The 20175-nt window shown below is 40.1% G+C and overlaps 1 protein-coding gene across 4 annotated transcripts in view; it reads right to left on the minus strand.

Annotated features, from left to right (window-relative positions):
* USP32 (ubiquitin specific peptidase 32) overlaps positions 1 to 20175 on the minus strand; it is a 218412-nt gene that overhangs the window by 135176 nt on the left and 63061 nt on the right. The window lies entirely within an intron of this gene.

Raw genomic sequence — 20175 nt, forward strand, 5'->3', positions numbered from 1 at the left:
TGTATGTGGTAATGATCTCACTAGCCTCCTCTCAGACAATGATGTCATCCCAGTAAATAACATGATTAGCTAAACAATATGATTAGTAAATAATATGATTAGCCCAGTAAATAATATGATTAGAGGGAAATCTGTCTGTATTGTCAAAGAAAAAGACTTATACTATAATATACCAAAAATCTACCTCTTGCCTAATAGTTAAGAAGTCAAAAACGGGTAGATGTAGGACGGGTGCAGTGGCTCACGCCTGTAATCCCAGCACTTTGGGAGGCCGAGGTAGGAGGATCACCTGAGATCAGAAGTTCGAGACCAGCCTGGTCAACATGGTGAAGCTCCATCTCTACTAAAAATACAAAAAAATTAGCCAGGTGTGGTGGCTGGTGCTTGTAATCCTATCTACTTGGGAAGGCTAAGGCAGGAAAATCCCTTAAACCCAGGAGGTGGAGTTGCAGTGAGCCGAGATCGCTCCATTGTGCTCCAGCCTGGGCAACAAGAGTGAAATTCCGTCTCAAACAAAACAAAAAAAAAGGTAGATGTGTGTAGGTCTCCAGAGTTCAGAAACAGTTGTAGCACGTTTCAACTGCTGCTTTCAGATACTGGTCCTTCCACTGTCTAATGGATATAAGGTAAAGGGTTATCCCTTATCCCACAGTTCCTTAGAGGAAATAGTTAAGTGACAGATACTGTTTTATCATGGCTTTTAGAATCAGAAAGGCCTGACTTTGAAGCCAGGCTTTATTAATATATCAACTGTGTGGTCTTAAGCAAATCACTTAACTTTCTGAGCCTTAGTTGCATTCCATGACACATATGTTGAAGCAATGTGCCAAGTCTTCTCATTCCAGGACCTAAGCTGGAAAGCAGCCCATGGGTGGTTTATCTCAGGACAGCAGGGGGAAGCCAGAGTTTGAAGTCACTTTGTTAACTAGTAAGAATTCAGCACTGATGAGCTCATAACTTTTGCTTGAAAATATTTTTCCAGAGTAAACTCTAGTACACCAATCTAACTGCTTGATTAATTCATCAACAGAACCAAATTAATGTTTTCAAATTTTAATTTTATATAATTCTCATGAGGATCAATACTTTTCAACTTTTTTTTTTTTTTGGAGACAAGGTCTCATTCTATTGCCCAGGCTGTAGTGCAGTGGCACAACCACAGCTCATCACAACCTTGACTTCCCAGGCTCAAGTGATTCTCCCACCTCAGCCTCTCAAGTAGCTGAGAACACAGGCACATGCCATCACACCTTGCTAATTTTTTCATTTTTTGGTAAAGATGGGATCTCACTATGTTGCCCAGGCTAAAAAAAATTATCTTGACTGACACAGAGTTAAAAAGTAAAGTATACATAAGTTAAAAAGGCAAAAAATATATGCCTTCCCAAAGAACTTGATGTCACCAACATACATGCTTAAAAACCATCTTTAGGTAATGACAAAGATGAACTATGAATTCATAAAATAAGTCATGTTGTATGTTGGTGAGTTTCGAAGAATAACTCAAACACAACATAAGGCTCATGGTATATACACTATGAAAACATTAAGTACTCATTTGCATAAAACATACTTACTACTGATAGTTTCAAATGTTAACATTTAAATGCAAGCTCTGTGGCTGGGCGTGGTGGCTCACGCCTATAATCCCAGATCCCCGCACTTTGGGAGGCCGAGCTGGGTGGATCACCTAAATTCAGGAGTTCGAAACCAGCCTGGCCAACATAGTGAAACCTCATCTCTACTGAAAATACAAAAATTAGCCAGGCATAGTGGCGGGTGCCTGTAATCCCAGCTACTCGGGAGGCTGAGGCAAGAGAATCGCTTGAACCTGGGAGGCGGAGGTTGCAGTGAGCCAAGATCACACCACTGCACTCCAGCCTAGGTGACAGTGAGACTCCGTCTCAATAAATAAATAAATAAATAAATAAAATAAAGTAAGATTTAAAAATGCAAGCTCTGTTCCTATATGTGTGTGCTTTGAAAAAAATGTTCCTTCTAAAACTAAAAAGTACGTGTGTTTACATTACTGTTTCTTCAATGCAGAGTCCAATAGAACAAAATGTTTCTTTACTTCAAATGTGTTTCATAGTACTAACCATTTCATTTCTTTCCGGTATGTAAATATCTTAAGGTAGAGTCATGCTTAGCTCCAAAAAAATAATAAAGGGCCCCTTGAAATTCTGTAAATAATAACATACAAATGCAAAGTATAAATTCCTGAAGTCTAAGCAAAGAACAAATACTGAGGAAACAACTACCAGGGATTAGAAAGCAGAATAGTACCCAAAGCCCACACTGAGTTGATCAGTCAGCCAGAAGAGACACTTCATTGAACATCCAGAGTATTTAGGAGAGACCCCAAAAGAGTTAATCCTTAGTATCGAGGCAAACCATACTTATACTAAAGTCTATTCAAGACTCACCATTACAAAGCTTTAACACAGGATTCAAGAGGATTAGCTAATCTGTGTTTAAGTGTGTGCTAGAATAAAATCCAACATTTTAAAAATAAAGACAACAAATTCAGGTACTTATAAGGTTTACAGTGTCTACGAGATATCAAAAATTTACTAGATACAAGAAACAGAAAATTGTAACCAATCACCAGAAAAGTATCAGGCAAAAGAGTGACAGAGATGATAAAAACTGGTATACAAGAAGTTTAAAACAGCTATTATAAATATGCTCAAGAATTTAAACAAAAATAAAAACATGGAAATAGAAACTATATTTTAAAAAGAAACATGAAACTTTAGAGTGAAAAATATAATATCTGAACTAAAAAGTTATTGTGTGGTGTTTTTTTGTTTGTTTGTTTGTTTTGATACAGGGTCTTTCTCTGTTGCCCAGGCTGGAGAATACAGTGGCATGATCTTGACTCATTGCAACCTCTGCCTCCCAGGCTCAAGCAATCCTCCCACCTCAGCCTCCCAAGTAGCTGGGGCTACAGGTGTATACTACCACTCCTGGCTAATTTTTTGTATTTTTTGTAGAGGAAGGGTTTTGCCATGTTGCCCAGGCTGGTCTTGAACTCCTGGGCTCAAGTGATCGACCTGCTTAGGCCTCCCAAAGTGCTGGATTATAGGGGTGGGTCACTGTGCCTGGCCCTGTGTAGCCTTAAAAGCATATTAAACACTACTGAATAAAAGAGCAGTGAACTTGAAGAAAGGGGAATAGGAACTATCCAATCTGAAGTACAGTGAAGAAAAAGAGCTAGAACTGGGGGTGGGTGGGGAGGAAAGGAAAGAAAATAATCAGTCTCAGTAACCTGTGAAAAACCACCAAGCTTTTTACATACCCGTACTTAGAGACCAAGAAAAGGGAAGGATGAACAGAAAACATATTTGAAGAACAGTACTGAAATACCTCCCAAATTTGATGATAAACCCATGGATCCAAAATGCTCAAAGAAACTCACATGTCCAAACAAAGGTATATCATACATTCCTGAAAAATAGTAATAGAGAAAATCTTGAAAGCACTAAGAGGGAAAAAGATATACAGTGAAACAAAAATAAGAATAATCACTGACTTGTAATCAGAAACAATGTAAGCCACAAGACAACAGAAGAAACAACTTTACTATACTGATAGAAGAAAAAAGCTCAGCCTAGGATTATATATCCAACAACAAAATTACAAATAATTTTAAAAAGGGCAAATGACTTAAATAAAACGATGCAACATCTTTAGTCATTAGGGAAATGCAAATCAAAACCAGAATGACATATAACTTCACACATACAAGAATGGCTATAATAAAATGAATAAGTCCGGGCATGGTGGCTCACGCCTGTAATTAATCCTAGCACTTTGGGAGGCTGAGGTGGGTGGATTGCCTGAGCTCAGGAGTTCAAAACCAGACTGGGCAACACGGTGAAACCCCATCTCTACTAAAAATACAAAAAAATTAGCCAGGCATGCTGGCGTGTGCCTGTAGTCCCAGCTACTTGGGAGGCTGAGGCAGGAGAATGGCTTGAACCTGGGAGGCAGAGGTTGCAGTGAGCCGAGATCGCGCCACTGCACTCCACACTCCAGCCTGGGCGACAGAGTGAGATACCATCTCCAAAAAAATAAATAAAATAAAATAAATTAACAAGAATGTAAAAAAACCTGCAACACCCATACACTGTCGGTTGAAATGTAAAAGGGTACAGCTGTTCTGGAAAACAGCCTGGTGGTTCTTCAAAAAGGCAAACACAGAATTACCATATGACCTGACAATTCTGATCCAAAAAGAACTGAAAACAGAGATTCAAACAGATACCTGTATGCCAATATTCACAGCAGCATTATTTACAATAGAAGAAAGGTGGAAACAACCCATAAAAAATGAATGAATAAAATGTGGTATATACACACAGTGAAGTATTATTTAGCCACAAAAAAAAAAAAAAAATGGGTGTTTGCAGCCATTACAGCTCTCCAGCACCTTTAGCTCACTGAGCTCCTGCAGAGGGAGCTGAAGAATAAGTAAACATTCTCAAACACAGCATGGCCTGTACAAAACAGAGAGCCTGCAAATTCACCATAGTAAAGCACACAGGAAGCAATTAGCCATAAAAGCCATTCACAAGAGTGCACCCTCTGTTGGAGGGGTAAAGAAATGTCATCATTACAGGCCTGGTACTCTGTGACACTGAACTTCTGATTCACAAACCTCCCTTCCAGCATCTGGTATGGGACTTCAAAACAGATCTGTGCTTCCAGAATACAGCTACTGGTGCTCTGCAATGATGGTTGACCTTTTTGGAGACATCAACCACTCTGCCAGCCACGTCAAACATGTAACAATTATGCCAAAAGACATTCAGCTACCTTGCAGCATATATGGAGTACATGCTTAAGAATATGCTATGATGAGAAACACTTCATTCTCAAAAAAGAAAAAAAAATTCTCTCTTCCCTGTTACTGGTAGTTCTGAACCCTAGATTTTTTTCCCCCATGGGGTAAAAAGCTACCTAAGTAAATGACTGCAAGTGGGAAAACGAGGAACAGAAATCAGGTACAAGGAGTTTTTCTATTTTCATGTTGCATGAGAATTTTTAATATAAATATGGGTATATAAAGCATTAATGCAAGTCAGAGTGTTTCAGTGAGCAAGTTTCCACAGTTCAACTAGTAAGTACATATTTTTAATATTGTCTCTCTTCTGTGTTGTTCCTGTAACTCCAAGAAAAAGGAATGGGCCAGGCACGGTGGCTCACGACTGTAATCCCAGCACTTTGGGAGACTGAGACAGATGGATTATTTGAGGTCAGGAGTTCGAAACCAGCCTGGCCAGCATGGTGAAATCCCGTCTCTACTAAAAATACAAAAATGAGCCAGGTGTGGTGGTGGGCGCCTGTAGTGCCAGTTACTCGGGTGGCTGAGGCAGGAGAATTGCTTGAGCCTGGGAGGTGGAGGTTGCAGTGAGCAGAGATCACGCCATTGCACTCCAGCTTGGGCAACAGAGCGAAACTCCAACTCAAAAAAACAAACAAACAAAGGAATGAAGTTCTGATATATGCTACAAATGTATGAATCTTGAAAACATTATGATAAGTGAAATAAGCCAGACATAAAATGGCAAATATTGTATGATTCTACTATATGAAATATTTAGAACAGGCAAATTCATAAAAACAGAAAGTAGACTGGAGGTTATCAGGGGCTGGGGAGGAAGAGGAATGGGAAATTATTGCTTAACAGGTACAGTATTTCTGTTTGGTGTGATGAAAGAAGAATTATTTTTCCATGTGAATTTGAGAAAAATGGAGTGATGAAAAATGTTGAAAATAGATAGGCGTGGTGATTGGGCAACATTGTGCATGTAAATACCACTGAAATGTTCACTTAAAGGTGATTAAAATGGGCCAGGCACAGTGGCTCATGCCTAAAACCCCAGCACTTTGGGAGGCCAAGGCACGAGGATCACTTGAGCCCAAGAGTTTGAGAACAGCCTGGACAATGTAGTGAGACCTCATCTCTACTTAAAAAAAACTAAAAATTAGCCAGGCATGGTGACGCATGCCTGTAGTACCAGCTACTTGGGAGGCTGAGCTGGGAGGATTACTTGAGCCAAGGAGGTCAAGGCTACAGTGAGCCGTGATCAAGCCACTGCACTCCAGCCTGGGTGACAGAGTGAGACCCTGTCTCAAAAAAAAAAAGTTAAAATGATTAATTTTATGTCATAAATCCCAATACTTTGGGAAGCCAATGCAGGAAGATCGCTTAATGCCAGGACCCTTACCACTACAAAATATTCAAGAATTAGCCAGGTGTAGTGCCATGCACCCATAGTTCCAGCTACACAGGATGCTAAAGTGGGAGGATTTCTTGGGCCTCGGAGATTGAGGTACCACTGCATTTCAGCCTAGGCAACACAGTGAGACCAGCCTGGCCAACATAGTAAAACCCCGTCTCTACTAAAAGTACAAAATTATCTGTGCGTGGTGGCGTGCGCCTGTAGTTCCAGTTACCTGGGAGGCTGAGGCAGGAGAATCACTGGAACCTAGAGGGTGGAGGTTGCAGTAAACTGAGATCGTGCCACTGCACTCCAGCCTGGGCGACAGAACCAGACTCTGTCTCAAAAAAACAGAAAACAAACAACAAAAAAACAGCCAACTGGCTTTTTTGTTGATCATGACTGTTAAACATTTTTAAAATCAGTGGTACAAATTATGACATAGAAAGCATGTGTATCAGTTTTGTAAATGACAAAGTTGGTAGGGATAGCTAAAAGGTAATAGAATTAAATCAAATTCATCTTAGGCTGTGACACTAGGCTAAAAGCAACAAAACTACATTTAATCTATTTAAATTGCAGTTTCCTTATAAACTCAGCATATATAAATATATAGAAGAAGATCAAGCTTGAAATTTTTAGCCAACAAAGTGATGACCTTTTTGCTTGTTTAGGCTAATATAATTTCATGCTGAATGGTAGTGATTAAAGAATTAAATATTCTCCTACTGTTCACTAATCTAATTCCATCTAGAGAACAGCATGGGATTAACCATTATGTATATTAACTGTGGTTAAGAAGCAGCAGTAAAAAGGACTTGTTCACATCTCTAGAAGGGAAAGTTCCAGTTTCCCAATTCAAACAGCTAAATTCCACCTCCATGAAGCAGCAGATTTCCAGTTGAGACTCAAGTAAAGACAACAAAAATTTAAGGATTATGAAAGTGTGACAAAATCATTAGTGACTTTTAGCTGCACCCCACCTCCAAACCCAGAAAACGAGGCTGGGACTAGGTCAGGTGAATTTACAGAATTGTTTTACTGCCCCCAAACTTAAATGGAGTAGAACCAAAACACAAAAATTTTACTGAATTAATGATATCCTACATCATTTTCAAGTTGGTGTGCTACATCAATTTATAACATCCAACATTTAGCATGATACGAAAACTGTAGCCTTGAGAGAAATGTTAGAGAAGGATGTGAGTGAAAAATTGACCACTTTTTAAAATGTTATTAGTTACAATGGGATATTATTCAGTCATAAAAAGGAATGAAGTTCTGATACATGTTACAACATGAATGAACTTTGAAAACATTATGCTAAGTGAAATAAGCCAGACACAAAAGGACACATATTATATGATATCATTTACGTGAAGTAATTTGAATTGGCAAATTCATAAAGACCAAAAGTTGACTGGGTGTTATGAGAGTTTAGGGGAAGGGGTTGGGAGCATTAATGGTTAATGGGTCGAGTTTCTGTTTGGGATGATGAAAGGTTTTAGAAAAAGATAGTGGTGATGGCTACAAAATATTGTTAATGTAGTTAGTGTCCGTGAACTGTACACGTTAAAATGGTTAAAATGGCAAATATTACGTTTTATATATTTTGCCACAATAAAAATTTTAAAACATAGTAAAATACAGGGACTCAGATTAAGACTATTCAGATAATAAATACAAGTATAATAAACACTTAGATAAAAAGTACTTCTGCGAGCTAGGCACAGTAGCTCATGCCTGTAATCCCAGCACTCTGGGAGGCTGAGGCAGGCGGATTGCTTGAGCCCAGGAGTTTGAGACCAGCCTGGGCAACATTGTGAACCCCATCCCTACCGAAAAAATGTAAAAATTAGGCAGAAGTGGTGACGTGCACCTGTAGTCCCAACTACTCAAGTGGCTGAGGTGGGAGGATTGCTTGAGCCCAGAAGGCAGAGGTTGCAGTGAGCTGAGACAGCGCCAATGCACTCCAGCCTGGTTGACAGAGTGAGACTCCATCTCAAAAATAAAAATAATACAAAATTTAAAAATACACTATAACAACTATTCACATAGTATTTACATGGCAATAGGTATTGTAAATAATCTAGAGATGATTTAAAGTACACAGGGGGTGAGGGGTGTGCGCATACTAAACATTTTATTTAAGGGACTTGAGCATTTGCAGATTTTGGTATCCTGGTGGGCCTAGAATCAATCCCCGACAGATACCAAGGGTGACTGCATAAGTATCTTCAGTATCAGCATTGGAACTCTTCCCTCACATAATACATTTTCAGGGAGTAATCTGTTGAAAATCCCAAACTGTTATTTAAACAAACTACCAAGAATACAATTAAGTCCTCATTTAACATCATGGATAGGTTCTTGGAAACTGTAACTTCAAATGAAACCTGGTAAAATGAAACCAATTTTACCACAGGTTAATTGATATAAACAAGAGTCAAGTTCCTGAGGTATATTTCTGGTCACAAAAACATCACCAAACTTCTAAATAAATACCCCAAAAAGTTTCAAATATTAAACATTGAAATAAACATGAGCTATACATACATTTGAGAAAGATTAATCAAAACAAGTAAGATAAATGACTATATTTACCCAATTATTACAGTTCAGTGTCACAGGTAATCAGAGCCTATGTCAGCAGCTCAAGGACACCATCCCATCATAGGGCACACTTGCATAGACATCTACACTCACTCAGACTGGGACAATTTAGACATGCCAGGTCATCTAACGTGCACATCTTTGGGATGAGGGAAGAAACTGGGGTACTTGGAGAAAACCCACACAGACATGTGGGGGAGCATGCAAACCACACAGTGGCCCTGGCCAGAAATTGATGTTTTTTTCATCAACATTACAATGAAAAACAACACTGAATGAGTGAATGAGATGACATTATTTGAGGACCTGCTGCACAGTTACATAAACCTATTTAGTAATCAAGGAAGAGTTTCCCTAATAAATAAAAATATTTTCAGAAAGGGTAATAAGCAATAAAACTAGCATTTTAGAACATGTACAATGATTACTAGAATTCCAGGCAAATGCCACATGCAGGTTCCAGGAACTAGGATCTGGAGATCTTTGAAGCCATTATTTAGCCTACAACCCTCTCCAAACAGAGTAGCTATGGTCCTAGGAGAATGGGACAAATTCTCATAGCTTTTTTTCCCTATCTCTGTCCTCTTACCTCCTACAGCTTGGCTCTGGATACAGAGGCAGTAGCAGAAAGAATGTAGCACAGTAGTATAACTAAAAACCCTAACTCTCTAACCAGAGGACTGAAAATTGGAGATCCAGGGAAATGGAAAGTAAAATGAATACTGAGGAGAGGAAGAAGCTCAGGAAAGTTGTTTTTTGAACTCCTTGGTATACCTCCTAGCTGTATATGAATGGTTATAAGCCTAAATTGCTTATCAACGTCTGAGAATTAAAATTCAGCATAGACCAAAACCCAGGTCCCAGTCTAGCCACTGGGTGGTACACATATGAGACAGATCCAAATACCACTATAAAGACTCTAAAAACTTAACTGACATTGGAACTACAACCAACATAAGACTGGTGGGAACTGATGTCCTGAGCCCATCATTATCAATGATCTGATAAAACAAATATATCAACATCTCCATAGCAAGACTCAGAGTCTCATAACAAAATATTCCAAATGTCTAGAATATAATCTGAAATCACTCAGCACATAAAGAACCAGGAAATTATCATCTCAATTAGAAAACGACAATCAACAGGTACCAACAATCAAGTGAGACACACTGGATATAGACAAAGGCTTTAGAACACCAATAAAAAAAATTCCCAAAGAAATGAGGGCAAACACTCTTGAAATGAATGGAAGCACAGACAGTTTAAACATAGAAAAAGAAGATATAGAACACCAAATGAAAAGTTTACAATGGAAAATACAATAACAACAACAAAAAAAATCTAAGCCACTTCCCTAAATCTATCAACTGGAAATCTGGAAAGACAAGCTTCTCTTTTAACAGTGACCATTCCTTGTGACGGTCAACTCTATTAATCATTAACACCTCAGTGGTAACTATTTTAATCAGATGGCTTTTTTTTTTTTTTAGCCCTAGTGATATTCACTGAAAAAGAAATTGTCTTTGAACTTTGCCACAACTTTAGTCATCCCTTTGCAATAAAGTGCCCACAGCTGGCATTCAATGATTGTTGAGAAAACTTAATAAACAGAAATAAATAGAATAAAAGCATGTCTTTATACGACAGAGAAAAAAGGTAAGTAAAATGTGACAACTAGATACAAAATAGGCCCACTGTTTTATAAGATGTGTTTAATATAACACTCAACATGCTGGTTCTTTAAAGTGAAATGAGTAGGTAACTCTGTAGGCCAATTTTTTTTTTAAGGTTTTTTCAAGATGAGTTCTTGCCATGTTGCCCAGGCTTGCCTCAAACTCCTAGGCTCAAGGGATTCTCCCACCGCAGCCTCCTCGGTAGCTGGGACTACAGGAACATACCACTATGCTTGGGTCCCTAAATCATATTTAAGTGTTTAAGATATTGTTATTAAATCAATGAATTTAATAAGTATCATACTAAAAGCCAAGAAAAAGCATGGTATGTACAACTTGAAATCCACATGGATTTCATTTTGGCTCTCTTTATTAGTAAATCTTCACAAAAATTTACTTACACAAAATTAGTAACTTAATGGATATTTAAAAAATAGATTGTAATAAATAGATGTAATTTCAGAAAAGTTCTGATGTTTGTTCTACATACTAAAAAAAAGAATTTAAAAAAAGGGTCAAGATTAGAAAACAGGAAAAATAACTGACTCAGGGTTCAAAAAAAGGAGATAGACCCTAGGTTCTAGACTTGGACTTACATTTATAGAACTACCATATAAAATATAAATACCATATATCAACATTAGATTTGGTTAACAATCACTACTTTAAAATTTTAAAGATATTTATTGCTAAAAAACAGAAAGCTTTAACATTCTTCAAAGCACTAAAATGGCTTGAGGCAATTATGCCAATCACAAATTTCCATATACTTGTACACCACAGGAATGTATAAACATTTTCATTTCAGATTTACTAGTCCATTTAATCAAGAAATTTGAACATCTGGAGATCAGGAAAATGCAAATCAAAACCACAATGAGATACAACTTCACACCCACTAGGACAGCTATAATCAAAAACACAGATAATTAAACTTTAAGGATATAGGGAAATTGGAACCCTCATATACTATTGGTAGAAATGTAAAATGGTCAGCTGCTTTGGAAAATAGTCTGGCAGTTCCTCAAAAAGTTAAAGAGTTACCATATGACCCAGAAACTCTATGCAAGGTATATATCCAAAGAAACTGAAATATATGTCCACGCAAATGTATACAAGTGTTCACAGCAGCATTATTTATAATAACAAAAAAATGGAAATAACCCAAATATTCATTAATTGATGAAATAAACAAAATGTTGTATATATCCATACAATGAAATATTATTCAACAATAAAAAGGAATAAAGGACTGATACATGTTTTCAAGATTCATCTAAGAAGCCAATCACAGAAAACCATTATTCCATTTATATGAAATTACCAGAATAGCAAAATTTATATAGACAGAAAGAAAGTAGATTAGTATATTAGTTGGCCAAAGGTTGTGAGAGGAGAGGATGAAGAAAACAGGGATGACTGTTAAGTAAGGTTTCTTTTTGGGGAGATGAAACTGTGGTAATGGGTACACAACTCTATGAACATACTAAAAGCCAATGAATTGTATACTTCACATGTGTAAATTGTATGACATGTAAATTACAGCTCAATAAAAGCTTTTAAGAAAAACAAAACACTATTTCTTTTAAAGCAAAGAACTGGTGTATGTAACAAAGTTGGTTAAACACACTTTCCTGAATACTGCTCCTACAAGGCTTTTTATTTCTCACTTAAAATTTCTTAAATATAACAAGAAAGAAAGACTGGAAAAATAGTTCAAGATAAACCTCCATGTGAAGAATTATATGCTTTACTGTTTTCTTAAAAATGTCAAAACATCTCTACAGCTTCTGCCATTTGGAAATTAAGAAATTCTTCAAAGGTAGAATACTAGTAAAGTTGCCACCCATACATAAAATAACTTAAGCAAACTACTTTATCTATTATTAGATCCCATCAGCAGTGCAAACTATAAAATGATTTTTAAAAGTATAAACCAGGCCAGGTGTAGTAGCTCATGCCTGTAATCCTAGCATGTTGGAAGGTCAAGGTAAGAAGATTGCTTGAGGCCAGGAGTTCAAGACCAACCTGGGCAACACAGTGAGACCTTGTCTCTACAAAAACATTTTTAAAAGTTAGCTGGGCATGGTGGTGTACTTGTGGTCCCAGCTACTTGGGAGGCTAAAGTGGGAGGATTGGTTGAACCCAGGAGTTCCAGGTTGCAATGAGCTATGATTGCACCACTGCACTTGACCCTGGGCGACAGAGTGAGACCGTGTTTCAAATATATATATATATTTTTTAATTAAAAACTATTTTAAAAACTAACCAGATTCTTCAAAAAAGTGAAAACACATTTTCAAAAATGCTACTGACTTGATTCTAAAAAGACTATCTCAGTGTCTTCCACATGAGGCAAGAGAAGAAACCAATTCTTAAGCCTGATTTCCCCTACCCCTGAGATCATGGCTTCCTGTAGATAGAATTTTATATTTATATTTTCCCATTGTTAGTAATGGTAATTAACAACATGTAAATGGTATGGTTAAAAGTCACCCTCATTTCACCTTTGATACTTTATCTTTTCTTTGTTTGAATGCATTGATACTTTATCTTGATGTGTCACATTACTTCAACAAAAATAAAAAATACATTTTGAAAAGCAATATAAACAATTAACCTTTGTTTCAGAAAATTACACTAAAAAACTGTTGGAAACCAGGCATGGTGGCTCACGTCTGTAATCCCAGAACTTTGGGAGGCCAAGGCGGGCAGATCACCTGAGGTTGGGAGCTTGAGACCAGCCTGACCAACATGGAGAAAACCCCATCTCTACTAAAAATACAAAATTAGCCGGGCTTGGTGGTGCATGCCTATCATCCCAGCTACTCAGGAGGCTGACGCAGGAGAATGGCTTGAACGCAGGAGGCAGAGTTTGCGGTGAGCTGAGATTATGCCATCGCACTCCAGCCTAGGCAACAAGGGTGCAACTTCGTCTCAAAAAAGAAAAAAAAAAACTGTTGGAAGGCTTGAAATGATTTAACTACAGGTATTATGAAAACTAAGCATAGGAAAAATTAAGGCAATTTTTAAAACCAGGAAAAACAAAATATTGAATAAGAAAGAAACCTAGCTGGGCACGGTGGCTCACACTTGTAATCCCAGCATTTTGGGAGCCTGAGGCAGGCAGATCACTTGAAGTCAGGAGTTCAAGAACAGCCTGGCCAACATGGTGAAATTCCATCTCTACAAAAAAATACAAAAATTACCCAGGCATGGCAGTGTGCGCCTGTAATCCCAGCTACTTGGGAGGCTGAGATGGGAGGGAGAATCTCTTGAACCTGGGAGGCAGAGGTTGCAGTGAGCCAAGGTCGTGCCACTGTACTTCCGCCTGAGTGACAGCACAAGACCCTGTCTCAAAATGCAAAAAAAAAAGAAAAAAAGAAAGAAACCTATATCATAGTACACTATGTTGCAAGGAATATTTACATAGTCATAATATTATAAATAACACCGATTCAACCAAAAATTGTGACATAATTGCACTGGATTTTGTCGGGGAGGGATGTAAGAAAGTTAAATACGTATCTCTTCTATAACTGCAAAGCAAAAGGTAAGTTTAAAATTAATTTTTAAATAACAGTAAAGGGCCAGGTGCAGTGGCTCACACCTGTAATCCCAGCACTTTGGGAGGCTGAGGCTGGCAGATCGCTTGAGCTCAGCAGTTTGACACCAGACTGGGCAACACAGCAAAACCCCGTCTCTACAAAAAATACAAAAATTAGCCGGGCATTTGTGGTACATTCCTGTAGTCCCAGCTACTTGGGAGGCTGAGGCAGGAAGATTGCTTGAGCCTGGGAGGCAGAAGTTGCAGTGAGTCGAGATCCCGCTACTGCACTCCAGCCTAGGTGATTGCAGTGAGTTGAGATTAAGTCATTGGACTTTAGCCCGGGTGACAGAGTAAGACTCTGTCTCAAAAAAAAAAAAAAAGTAAATAATAATATTTACAACTAAATGGTATACCAGAAGCAACTACTAGAAACTGGTTGCTTCTGGAACCCTGATAACACTGAGGTAGGTAAGGATAGGAACTCTTGCTTTCACTAACTCTTTTTTATTCTATTTTAACTATGTGCATATGTCACTTTGATAAAATAAATAAGATTTATTTGCAAAACAGGTGATGCATTTCCTACTGATACATAGATTCATCGTAAATCAAAGATTGCATTTCATCACACCCTCTGCCCTGGTAACCTGATTCCGGGTCCTTATTTGACACCATGGTTTGTTTCCTTTTTTTTTTTTCCTTTTGGGACAGAGTTTCCCTCTTGTCACCCAGGCTGGAGTGGAATGGCACAATCTCGGTTCACTGCAACCTCCGCCTCCTGGGTTCAAGCGATTCTCCTGCCTCAGCCTCCCAATTAGCTGGGATTACAGGCACCCACAACCACACCTGTCTAATTTTTATATTTTTGGTAGAGATGGGGTTTCACCATGTTGGCTGGTCTTGAACTCCTAACCTTGGGTGATCCACCCGCCTTGGCCTCCCAAAGTGCTGGGATTAAAGGCATGAGCCACTGCGCCCAGCGATGGTTTATTTTCTCATTCTACTGGGACTTAATACTTATAGCAGCAGCACATTTGATTTGTGGATCTCAGTATGAGATACTATGTAAGATGTTTATTTCTTTTAGGTTCCCTCAGAGAATCACCAAAAGAAAATTCATGCACAGAGTGTAAAATATCCCCCCGTAAAAGGCTTACTAAGTTTTATGAAAATAAAACCAGTTATTTCCATATGATGTTCTGAGTTATATTTATATAGATTACTATCCTGCCAAGTTATTTTATTGTTAAAAAATAAACACTTCGTGAAAGGTAAACAGTTCTCAGTCTTATGCAGATGTTAAAAAAGTTGATCTCATAGAAGTAGAGAGTAGAATAGTGGTTACTAGAGGCGAGGAAAGGGATGTGGGAGGAAGTGATAGCTAAAAGTTGGTTATGTATAGAAAAGTACAGCCAGATAGGAGGAAAAAGTTGTAGCATGTTAGGGTGACTATAATTAACAACAATTGGTTGTATATTTTCAAATAGCTAGAAGAACAGATTTTTTAATGTTCCCAACACAAAGAAATGATAAATGTTTGAGATGATGGATATGCTAATGGCCATGTGCAATGGCCTATTTGGCATTATATACATATATCTAAACATCACACTGATTGCAGTGGTGGGCCTTCTGGAGTGGCCGCTGACGTCACGCCAGCTGCAGCAGGGAGACACAGGCGGTGGCGGCAGGACTGGCTTCAAGAGCAGCAATGGTGGCAGTGGGTCCCCTGTGCTCCACATCCCCGAGGCAGCCCACTGCACAGTTGTCAATGTGGGTTGTGGGGGGGAGAGGGGCGGCGGAGATGGGCCTGTGCCTGTGACAGTGGCCCGCTCCACAAAGACAGCGCAACCCAGGGACAAGTGGAAGCCCCCCCCACCTCCCCACCTTGGGAGCCAGGTTCAGCTGCCCACCAGAAGAGGAGTAGCATGGTTGCGCAGGAGGCGCAGGCAGAGAGGGGCCCAGCGAGGACCTGGAGCCCCCACCCCAGGCTGCAAGGAGATGCAGCCAGGGCTGCTGACAAGCTCCAGAGAGTGAGCGAAAGACCCGCCCTCTCAGGTACAGGACCCAGACATCTCTGGACTCTGCACCCTCAGGGGTCTGGGAAGGCCTCCCTGCCCCTGCAGGCTCAGGAGTGTCTGCTCCTGCTGCCTGGCCTCTCCCGACTCCCAGCACCTGCTCCGATCTTGAAGCAGGGTTGAGGCCAAGCCCGGGCACTGTCACAGCCTGGCCAGGTATGTAGACACTTAGGGCAGTGTTGATATGCCAGCTGCCTGCTGCCTAAGCCCCCTTGGGACTTTGGGCACCAACAAGCAAGACAGGGGAGTCAAGGGGAGATTAGCACAGCTTGGTGCTGGCCTGCAGGTGCCCCTTGGCAAGAGCAGCCTGAGAGCCATGGATGTCGGCAGGCAGCAGACAGGCTCCTGGGCAGAAGGGGGCAGGTCCCCAATGAGGCCCCACCCTCAGGCCAGGGAGGGCCTGAAGGCTAGGGGCCCGGCTGCCAGTCCTGTGGACTGGAGTGGGAACTTGTGGTGCCTTTTCCAGGCACAGCAATCCATAGACCAATCAGTGCATACTTCCTCCCCTCTGAGGCCCATAAAAGCCACAGGATCAGCCAGAGCTGCACAGATGATGGAACAACCAGCTGTGGGGAGGAGTTACCTTCTCTGCTGAGAGCTGGACCGAGGACGGGATGACCAGCTGAAGAGAGAAGTTACCCTCTCTGCTGAGAACTGAACACTCATCAGGATACCCTGGCTACAGAGAGGAGCTGCCCACTGCAAGTCTCCTCTGAGCTGTTCTATTGCTCAATAAAGCTCCTCTTCATCTTCCTCACCCTCCATCTGCATACCTCATTCTTCCTGGTTGTAGGACAAAAACTTAGGATCCACTAAATGGTGAGGCTAAAAGAGTTGTAACATAAACAGAGCTGAAACATTCCCCTTGCTTACCACATTGTGGGCAAAGAGAAGGAGAAAAGAGCTGCAGCCCTTCGGGAAGCCCAGACCTGGGAGCTCCCTGAGCCAGGGCTGAGTCCCTCTTTGGGGCCCTGCGGTTCCTGGTGCCTCCAAGCTTCCAGATGCCATCACACTCCCCAGGAGCAGCCAAGGAAGCTGCCTGCAGTGTACCTGGTCCAGCTGCAGCCTTGCATGAAGGCAATGCCCATGCCAGCACCTGGAGCTACCTGATCCGTAGCAGCAGCCACCATGTCTGACTGCGCACTGGCTGGACCCCACTCTAGCTCACACACCCATCCCCGGCTCCATGCCTAACTCGCAGTCTCCCTTGGAGGCATGAAATCCAGGCCGATAGCATGAGCCTGCCAGGCCAAGTGGATGCAACAAGCCCAGCGGGCCCGGCCAAGGCACCACCAGCCACAGGTTTCTGGCCAGAAAGGAGACATCTTAAAGATCCTGTAACAACACTGTACTAGATAAATATGTATAATTATTAAGTAAATTAATATAAGAAAAGAAAAAGGAAACTGTTTATTCTTAAAAAGAAAGCATCAAGTAATACTTCCAGAAAAAAACAAAAAGATGTTAGTTGCTCCATCTTCTTGGTATATTTTATTGTTTTTGTCTGACAATGTGTGTGTTCTTTTTTTTTTTCTTTTTCGTGTAAGAATTATCCTAAGAGTCCCAGAGTGGTCTTAAGATAGGACTGTGTCAGACAATATATCCCACAGGATTGTTGACTATTATATGCTAGATATGAGCCCATACCATAAAATGTTTATAGAACACGATCGTCAGAAAGTTACTAATACTCTTCTTAAATTTATTATCATTATAATTTTTTTTTTTTTTTTTTTGAGATGAGGTCTCACTATATTACCCAGGCTGGCCTTGAACTCCTGGGCTCAAGCATTCCTCCCACGTCAGCCTTCCAAAGTGCTGGGACACAGGCATGAGCCACCGTACCTAGCCTCTTCTTAAATTTAGAGAATAGAACACTCCTTATTACTTTTCTCCCTTCCTCAACTCTAAAAGCAAAGGAGCCTTTTCTACACAAAATACCTAGAATACCTCAGAATATTACCTACTTATATCTGACAGACTGTCAGACCAATAACCAATTCCAGGACTGATTCCACAAACCAGATTACCACTCTGCCTTAGGCAACTTCCTGCTGCCAACACATAGAACACTAAGTCCTGCGACTCGGTCTCCTTTTCTTGCCTCTGAAGGTACCTTATCTATTTAGGTCTATTTAAATACACAACTATAAGAGATACTCAGAGCGTAAGCTACAGTATTACTAGAGATCAATGAAGTAAGTTACTCATATGCCCTTGCAATTAGCTTGGCACTGGTTTAAAATAATTAAATAATTTCTTTGAAGTTCTCGGTTGTAACTCCCTTTCCACTCACTAGCTTCCTTTAAAGCAATATTTGTCCCTACTCAATAACTGATCTATTCCCAACCCAAGGAAGAAATTGAATTCCCCTCAGGTCTGCTGGTGCCCAAAAATGCCTATTAAGGCTTCCGGTTCAACTACTAGGTTTCAAGTCAAAATTGCTCTCTTTAAAATTAGTAGCTCTGAATTTTGCCTATTGAGACTTCCTGAGTAGCTTTTTTCTTTGCTGTTCTACACTTTCATCCATGATCTTAAAATTGGCCTCCCTGTCCTCACAATTGGCTCCTCCTATCTGTCCTTATTCTACTTTATTATCCATACTTTTCTTGAAGTGAATTATCCTGGATCTTCTATCCTCAGTAATCTCACTCTGGAGTCTCCTTGCTTTAACTTAGATCTCTTCCCTTCCCTTCTCTTCTCTTCTCTCTCTCTTTCTTTCTGGAGTCTCCTTGCTTTAACTTAGATTTCTGTCTTTTCTCTTCTTTCTTTCTTTTCTTTTCTTTTTCTTTCTCTTCCTCCTCCCCCTCCCCGACCTTCCTCTCTTTCTCTCTCTCTTTTTTTAAAGACAGGGTCTCACTCTGTCACCCAGGCTGGAGTGCAGTGGCACAATCATGGCTCACTGCAGCCTCAACCTCCCAGGCTCAATCAATCCTCCAGCCTCAGCCTCCTGAGTAGCTGGGACTACAGACACATGTCATCACATCTGGCTAATATTTGTATTTTTTGTAGAGATGAGGTCTCACTGTGTTGGCCAGGCTGGAGATTTTCTAAAAGCTTAGTTAAACCCAAATATAACTTCATATCATAAGGAAAAGGGAGAGTTCCAAATTTATCACTGAACATTTCTTCTTTTCGCTATCCCAACTTCCCCAGCCTAACCCAGTCCTCAGCCTTCTCCCCTCCGTTCCAGGCAAGTTTCCAAGTCAATGGTAGAACATCACAATTTAACTGTACTTGTAACTTTTCTAATTTCAGTCAAGCTAGTCATATACCTAAATTCCTACAATTCCGATCAAAGTTTTGGAAGTTCTTCTGTCTCAGAATTTAAGTGACCAGGAAAAGACCATTAAGTAAATAATAAAGTTAGAACCAAAACACAAATATCCTAACAAAGATAGAAAAGGAAATGATAGTTCTGTCCAATAGTCAACTTTTATATCCCAGGCTCACTTTCCTAAATAGTGTTAAGTATTCTTCCTGAAAAACCCAAAAAATATATTTAATTTAATGTTTTACCAACTTTTGTGGAACAACTGAAATACAATACAACTGCACATACTTAGGCTGGGTGTGATGGCTCACATCTGTAATACCAGCACTTTGGGAGGCCAAGGCAGGTGGACGGCTTGAGCCCAGGAGTTCAAGACCAGCCTGGGGAACATGGCAAAACTCTATCTCTACAAAAAATAGAGATAGTGGCATGCACATGTAGTCCAAGTTTCTCAGGAGGCTGAGGCGGGAGGATTGCTTGAGCCTGGGGAAGTCAAGGCTGCAGTGAGCTGTGATTGTGCCACTGCACTCCAGCCTGGCCACCAGAGTAAGTCCCCATCTCAAAAAAATAAGTAAAATAAACTTTAATATTAAAAAATCTGCACACATTTAAAGTATACAATTGAGGTCAGGCACAGTGGCTCACACCTGTAATCCTAGCACTTTGGGAGGCTGAAGTGGGAGGGTTGCTTGAGCTCAGGAGTTCAAGACCAGTTTTGGCAACATGGCAAAACCTCATCTCTACCTAAAAAAAA

This window comes from Papio anubis, chromosome 17 (assembly GCF_008728515.1).
Source record: "Papio anubis isolate 15944 chromosome 17, Panubis1.0, whole genome shotgun sequence".
Lineage (NCBI taxonomy): Eukaryota > Metazoa > Chordata > Mammalia > Primates > Cercopithecidae > Papio > Papio anubis.